Source organism: Echinops telfairi, unplaced genomic scaffold (genome assembly GCF_000313985.2).
Source record: "Echinops telfairi isolate 266 unplaced genomic scaffold, ASM31398v2 ScPeMD7_33;HRSCAF=127, whole genome shotgun sequence".
Classification (NCBI taxonomy): Eukaryota; Metazoa; Chordata; class Mammalia; order Afrosoricida; family Tenrecidae; genus Echinops; species Echinops telfairi.
In genome coordinates, this window is record NW_022103930.1 from 2,241,401 (window position 1) to 2,247,111 (window position 5,711).

Here is a 5,711-nt window from a genome sequence, read left to right on the forward strand (position 1 = left end):
TGGATGAGGGAGAGCATCAGCACAAGGTCAAAATGGCACCCAAGGGTTTCCTGAGATTCAGAGACTTAAAAGAGACACGGGAGGCCAAAGCAAACTATCACCAAAGGATGATTAGTGACAGATCAGTACATCGCCGTTGTGGGTGCGACTAGAGAAACAAGAAAGGCCTATAATTCAGACACATACACTATGTTAGAAGTGCTCACAAGATTATCCCAGGGCCCTCTGACCCTGCAGTGGGGCCATGACTAAAGACTGGGTGACCCCAGTATACTGATAGTCATCAAGGCACAGGTACGCAACCTGAAAGGAAGAATAACCCTTCCTTAAATGGTTTAAAGTACAGTTAATCCACTTTCCAGTGAACTCTGCCTGAGGGTGCAAACCAGGTGCTTCAAACCACGGGCTCTGAATTTAAACTCTAATACAATTCTCATATCATAAATTTTATTATTCATAATCCTTTGATAACAAAGGCTGGTGTGCTTCTTTCTCAGAGGTAGCTAACACCTCACTTAGATGAGGTGTTAAGACAGACCTTCAATACCTCAGATGGTATCCTCTTGATAGGTAGGCACCACGTGATTTCTTGACCACACATTGCTATAGTACCCACATCTTCAACGATCTCTTTAGAAGTACCAAATAGTGCCACATCCAAAGAAATAATTATTCTTAGATTAGGGCTTATGATTAAGTGTGAGAATCCATTCACATAGCTATGGTCTATTAGCTATGCTCCATTTCAGAGAGAGTATATCAGCTCCTTGTAATATAATATAAGTAAACTCTATGAAACATTTGGTAACTTGAATAATAGTATATATACACACACACACATTTATTCACATAAGGTGCCATAGCAACCTCATACACAACAGAACAAAGTACTACATGGTCCTGTGCCATCCTCATAATTGTTCCCGTGCTTAAACCCATGTTTGCTACCACGATGTCAAGCCATCTCCTTGAGGGCCTTCCCCCCCTTCGTTGCCCATCTACTTTACCATGCATGATGTCAGTCCAGGGCCTGGTGTCTCCTGACATGTCCACAGTATGGAAGAGGAAGTTGTACCATCCTTGCCTCAAAGGAACATTTTAGCTATCCTTCTTCTCAGACAGATAGTTTTCTTCCTTTTAACTATCCATGGAACTTTCACTATTCTTCTTCAGCCCCACCATTCAAATGCATTGATTCTTCTTTCGTCTTCTTTATTCAATTGTCCAACTCTCACATGCACATGTGAATAAGGCCATTAAAAAGGCCACGGCTTGGATCAGGTGTGTCTTAGTTCTCAAAGTAACATTATTGATGTTCAATACTCTACAGGGGTCTTTAAATTTACGCAGTGCAATGCATCTTTTGATCTTTTTGACTGCTGCTTCCAGAAGCATTAATTATGGATGCCAGCAAGACAAAAACCTTGACAATTTCAACCCTTTCTCCATTTACCATGATGTCACCTATTGGTCAAGTTGTAGTTTGGTCTTCTTTACATGGATCCCTAATCCACATGGCAGGCTGTAATCCTTGATCTTCACCAGCAAGGGCCGCGGGTCTTCTTCTCTTTCAGCAAGCAAGGTGATATCATCTGCACATTGCAGGTGGTTAATAAGTCTTCCTCCAACACTGATGCTACATTCTTCTTCATTTAATTTTCCTTCTCTGACTGTTTACTCAGCATACTGATTGAACAAGTATGGTGAGAGGACACACACCTTTCCAGATTTTAAACCGTAGAGTATTCCCTTGTTCTGTTTGCACAACTGCCTCTGGATCCATGTACATGCTCCACATAAGCACAATGAAGGGTCCTGGAATTCCCATTCTTCCCAAGGTGTCCATCGTTTGTATGGTCCACACAGCTGAGTACTTTGGCACACTCAATAAAACACAAAACATCTTTCTGTATTCTCTGCTCTCAGCCAAGGTCCATCTAGAGAGAGACAAGTCTGCCAAAAGGCTGAGAAGAAGCGCTGTAGACAAAAGGACTTATCTTTAACCTTTGGTAATCTGTTAGCTTCCCCTAAGAGACCCCATAATCAGGAGCGTTGTTTGAGCTATATGTGGTCATTGCAAGAAATAATTAAATGCAGCAGAGCAGTAGAGTGTAAAAATTATCAAACCCAGCAAAACAGTTGAGTGTCCTGGGAGGACGAGTGGTATCAGTATAAAGCCTAACTCGCTACCCTCCAATCAGGTCTGACTCACGGTACCCCTAGAGCAGTGGTTCTCAACCTCCTCATGCTGTGACCCTTTCATGCAGGTCCTCGTGTTCTGGTGACCCCCAACCATAAAATTATTTTTGTTGCTACTTCATAACTGTAATTTTGCTACTGCTATGAATCATCATGAAAATATCTGGTATGCAGGATGTATTTTCATTGTTACAAATTGAACATAATGAAAGCATAGTGATTAATCACAAAATCAATATGTAATTATATATTGTGAAATATTTATTTCTAATAACAAATAAATGAAATATTGTCTTGAAGCATGGTGTAGCATGGGTAACAGTTTTCACACTGGGTACTCGTATGTGGGCATATCTGCAATGCGGGTGGGCCCGCCTGGAGATGGATAGAGGAGCGGTGTCTCGGTTCCTAAGACCATCGCAAATGTATGTTTTCTGATGGTCTTAGATGACCCCTGTGAAAGGGTTGAGGACGACTGCCCTATAGCAAACCAAACTCACTGCCATCGAATCAAAGCTGACCCACAGTAACCCCCTGTGCGTTTCTGAGACTGTAACTATTTAAGGGAGTAGAAAGCCCAGTCTTTCTTCCGAGGAGATGCTGGTGGTTTTGAACTGCTGACCTTGTGGACAGCAGATTAAGATCAAGAAAAATGGAGGTAGAAGCCTGTCTGACCTCTGCCTCATATTAATCGTGCTTGGGCAGATGTGCAATTAGACTCCTCTGTGAAGCCACGGGAGGAGAGTCCCACGAGGTTGCCCATGTTCAATGGTAAGCCCCAACTCAGCTTACACCCAGTTTGGCACACTTCCCTAAAATAGCCTGTACTCTTTTGAGACTATGAAACCTGAAACTTCTTCCATTCTTCATTAAAAAAAAAAAAAATCCCCCTTGGATCACAAAACAGGCTTTGGAATGAATTCTTTCTCATGTGAAGCCAAGAACTGAGGTATTACCCACCTGAGAAACCTAAGTGTGACCCCATATATGATCTTCCAGAAGGATGGCTTGGAGACGGAGAAGCGTTAACACAGTGGGCACCATGCATCCGTGTCCCTCATCCTGACAGGCTGCTGTGCTTCGTCCACGCAACACCTGGACTGAGGCAAAGAGAACTGACATCATCTTGAGCTCTTCATTTACTTTGGACTTAGATTTATTTGGTGCAGTTTTGTTTGTTTTACGGGGGGAAACCATGTTGTGTAAGTTGTCTATAAATAAAATGCAGGTAAACTCACTTGAAACTGCCTCCTAGTTGAATGTCAGTAGACTAAACCCACCCTGCTGTGCTGCTGGAGGAGCAAGAACTATGGGGCAGACACTCACTACAAGTGCTATCGCGGGAGGCTGCCTCCAGACACCTGCTGCAGCCGAACTGGAGCCATCCAAATAGAGACAAGAATCCAACGGCTTAATTTTGACTTTAAAGAAAGGGAGTGGCCATGTTCTTAACAGGCACCAGCCTTTGAAGTGGATCCTTAAGCATTTCATCACCTACAAATGGAAGAGATTATCAAAAGAATAGATTAATTGGGGGGTGGGGGGAGGTGACGAGGAGCTAGCTAATACCAAGGGCTCAATAGAAAGTGTCTAGAAAATAATCATGGCAACATATGTACAAATATGCTTGATACAATTGATGTATGGATTGTTATAAGAACTATAAGAGCCCCCAATAAAATGATCTTTTAATTTAAAAGAATAGACTAATATAATTATGGGGGGTGGGCTGGAGGGCGGGTAGGGTGGGAATCATGTTTCCTTTTGGGGAGAATAATGATTTCCTTCTGGAGGCACAAGTAGGGTATTCAGACCCCAAATAGAAAGAGCTTTCAAATCATTTTCACAAGTGAAGCAAAGTAAATATTTGCAAATATCTTCCCAAACCTACCTCTTTTAGTAAAGTAAACCTCAGCCACCAAAGTGAGGATAAATACCCACTGATTATCTCCCCTCTGCACAAGTTCTAACCTCTCTCAGCTTCACGCTGCTGGGCAACATAAACATTCAACTCTCATTGCTGGGATCTTCTGCTCAGCAATCTCAGGCCCTAGCAGAAGGGCGGTAGGGGCTGAACTTGAGTAAGGATTGTGGGCGGGAGCCAGAGGGCTTGCAGTGTGAGTCAGCGTCCAGGAATCCCATGAGGCCGGAGGAGGAGGGTTTTTGGCTCAGAAAGCAGACAAGATGGGGGAAAACATACTGAAAAGGCCTTGGTACTTGTGACCAAGTTGCTCCAGAGGCGAAAAGATAAGAGCTGCTGGGACAGAGAGGGAGCACCTGACACACGTGGGCTTGCCGGCAGAGGCCCCCACCTCCATGGGACCACCGAGAAAAGCGATTCAGAATGAATGAGTGCCACTCCCATCTGCCCTGGAATAGGCAGTAAAAAAAAAAAGAAGAAAAAAAAACCACACACAAAAAAACAGGTTCAGTGAGACAGAAAGGCGTAGTGCATGGGAGCAAGGAGAATCCTTTCAAAAATAATTTGAGATTCTTTTATAATGAAATGCAAGCGCCAGATGCCTCATCTGGTCTCCCAGGACCACTCTTGCCCCTCCCTGCCTTTTGGAAACACCCTTTTCTTTGGGCCGAACTCTAGAATCACAGAGTCTGTTTGGAAGCCCTTTATTATTTTACCCTACTTTATATCAGCATTGCCTGGTACGAACCAAAACCCATTTGTGATGGAGCCAAAAGGACTCTGTAAGCCAGAGTAGATACAGTACTGCGGCTCCCCAGGTTTGCCAAAGCTGTAAACCTTTCAGAATAGACAGCCACATTAGCCACTGCATGGGTATGCCCAGTGCATAACCACTGCACCACCAGGACTCTGTAGTGGCTGGTACCTCCTTACATTCCCATCATCATTCGAGACACCCCAGATTCTCATCTTCTGTGCTGACGGTAATCTATTGCCACTGTTGTTGTTAAGTGATGTTGGGTCGGTTCTGACTCATAGAAACCCAATGTACAACAGAAGGAAACACTCCCCTGTCCGGCACCATCCTCACCATTGGTGCTAGTTTGAGCCCATGGTTGCAGCCACTGCATCAGCCCATCTCACCAACCCTCCACTTCATCAAGCATGAGCAAGATGAAGCTTTCTACCCTGAGAACAATGTACCATCTCAGGACCCGCAGGGGCAGTCGGAACTGATGCGATGACAGAGAAATTGGTTTGGATTTTGGAATAAATGTCCAAAGGGCATGCTACTCTGATGTAAACCTCAACCCAAAGGCACTTGGATCCAGCTCTATGGGTCAGCCAACCCACCTCCCTACACTAAATACACTGCACTCCACTAGTCTGCCTCCTGCCCCAGAGCATTCAACTGCACACGCTCTGTGGGCTGTCTCCTGGTTGTGCTGCTCCCGCTCCTCTGTCGCTCCTCTTGCCTCCATGCTGTCTCCTGAGTCAAGGAGCTTCACTGGGCAGGGATCTGATGGTTCAGAGGATGTTCTTGGAGTAGTGAAATCCCCCACTCCGGCTTCTGAGATGGCTCACTTTCTAC

General features: G+C 44.5%; 1 long non-coding RNA gene across 1 annotated transcript; it reads right to left on the reverse strand.

Annotated features, from left to right (window-relative positions):
* Nucleotides 1-3,165: 3,165 nt before the first annotated feature.
* LOC123521669 lies at nt 3,166-4,232 on the reverse strand. Its single transcript, XR_006680056.1, has 3 exons — nt 4,091-4,232; nt 3,526-3,693; nt 3,166-3,299 (listed from the first exon to the last, which is right to left on the reverse strand). It is a non-coding gene; the product is annotated as an uncharacterized LOC123521669 (long non-coding RNA).
* Nucleotides 4,233-5,711: the final 1,479 nt, after the last annotated feature.